The sequence below is a fragment of the Cherax quadricarinatus genome, unplaced genomic scaffold (assembly GCF_038502225.1).
Source record: "Cherax quadricarinatus isolate ZL_2023a unplaced genomic scaffold, ASM3850222v1 Contig63, whole genome shotgun sequence".
NCBI lineage: Eukaryota > Metazoa > Arthropoda > Malacostraca > Decapoda > Parastacidae > Cherax > Cherax quadricarinatus.
In genome coordinates, this window is record NW_027195089.1 from 23930 (window position 1) to 26315 (window position 2386).

The window sequence follows — 2386 nt, forward strand, 5'->3', positions numbered from 1 at the left end:
ATGGAGGCCTTCAACTGTGGTTCCACTCTAGGAATGACTGGATTTGGTGTACGATTTCTGCCATTTCCTGCCAGTTTTTTTTTTCCTTCCAGGCGCTAAAAAACCCTCTCCCTCTTGAGTGGCTGTGGCTACCCAGGTTTTCCCATGGCCTGGATGTTTTGTATCTTTTTTTCCCCTTTAGATGGTGTGCCTGGCAATTTAAGTTATAGCACAGTCTTTCCTGTACTGAAGAGGGGCACATTTCAGGGTGAAAAAGCTTACAGGAAGGGAGTTTGCATTTTCCTGCTGTCATATGGGCTCGGCATTTTCTAGGGTGGTCATAGTTGCACGTCCCATCTGTTTTTCCAGATTTCCCATGCCTGCAGATACCAAGTGCATAGTATGTGCACAGGCTTGGTTTCCGTTTGCCTTGGGTTTCTGTGACTGTATTCCCTGTTGGTTCATGTTTACCTGTCTTATTCCTATCCTCACTTACACCAACAATGGAGCTCTCACCAGTTGTTTTTGTTAATATATCCTCAGTATTGCTAGTGGAGTCCTCTTGTTCGCTATTTCCTGTGGTATTACTAGTTTGCAATATTGGTTTTATCTTATCTTTGACTACACTTGTTTCCCCACTACAGCTCCTGTCTCCCATGAGGTCATTTATATGCATTCCCTCCTGCGTATATTTCCCGACTACCTGGACAAAATCTGCAGCTTCACCATTACTGTCTCCCAGGACAGCACTATCAGCCCCACATTTACTGACTACCAGGACATCACCTCCAGCCTTACAGTTTCTGACTACATGGCCAGTATCAAGGGTGATAACATCCAGTCCAGACTTTTTATTTTCCCATCTGTTGTAGAATGCTTCCAGGTTGTCTATGAAAGCAGCTTTGATGTTATCCTCTTTTGATACCAATGTGATTTTAGTCCACAGATTTATCTCATTTGGGCATACCCAAAAATACTTCCCTGATTTTATACTGCTTGTAGCTAGTTCTTGGATATCTGCACAAGGGGCGTGACACCAATTTTCACAAAAATGATAATTTATCCATGTGGAAGCCCGTTTGTTTGATTGACTGCAGACTACACAGGGCTTCATAATGATTTGAATGGATGATTTACTGTAATTCTACTAGCAACCTCTTGAATACTCTATTAATAACCTCCTTAAATGAAGCTCTAGCTATTTGTATTTCTATTTCTAACTGTACTTGTATATTAGGACAGCTTACCGGTGTACGTTCCTGATTTTATATTTATTGTTTGTGTTTGATAAGGGCGCCTACAACCCCATCCGTTTACAGTCTGCTTTATTGTCCAACGAATCCGTTTGAAACCGGTCAAGGGTTCGGACCAGTCGAGGGTTCGACCAGTCAAGGGTTCGGAACCAGTCTGATCTGATCTGTGGGTAACTTATTTAAAACATACTGGTCGGTGATTTGGGTTAACACATGAAGGATCTACTGGAAATTATCTACCCGAGTAATATGTGATTTGATTGATACAAAAATATAACTTGCGTGTTGAAGAACCGGTGATTGCTGGCAGCTCCTACAATGACGAATGGTCGAGTCTCAACCCTTGTTTATCGATCACTGTATCCAGCTTTTCTAGGTTTTTTCCGTCTCCACCACAACAACACTAACATCCCATATCATAAAAATCTTTGAGAGGGTTCCAAGAAGCAAGATAGCCAACCACCTAGATACCAATCAGTTACACAACCCAGAACAACACGGATTTAGAGCAGGTTGCTCCTGCCTGTCCCAGCTACTGGACAGGCAGGTCCTGGATGCTGTAGAGGATAAACAAAATACAGGTAAACTCCCGGTACACAGACTTTGCAAAAAGCTTTCGACAAGTGTGACCACTGTGTAAAAGTTGGTAGAAGAATCTACAACTTCCTGACAAATAGAACACAAAGTATAATAGTAAACAGAGTAAAGTCCCAGGCAGCCATTATAAAAAGCTCTGTTCCACAAGGCACAGTACTCGCTCCCATTCTATTCCTCATCCTCATTTCTTACATAGACAGAGATGTAAGCCATAGCTCAATGTCTTCCTTTGCGGATGACACCTGGATCAGCATGGCAGTGATCTCCATCGAAGACACTGCGAGACTCCAAGCGGACATCAACCAAATCTTCGAATGGGCCACTCAAAACAATATGAAGTTCAACGAAGAGAAATTTAAATTACTCATATATGGAAAACTTGATGAAATTAATAATGTGTCAGGGGATACCACAAATTCTAACCATACAATAGAGCGGAAAAGTAATGTGAAGGACCTGGGAGCGATAATGTCAGAGAATCTTGCCTTCAAAGACCACAACAATGTATCTACCTCATCCACTAGGAAAATGAAAGGATTGATAATGAGAAACTTCAA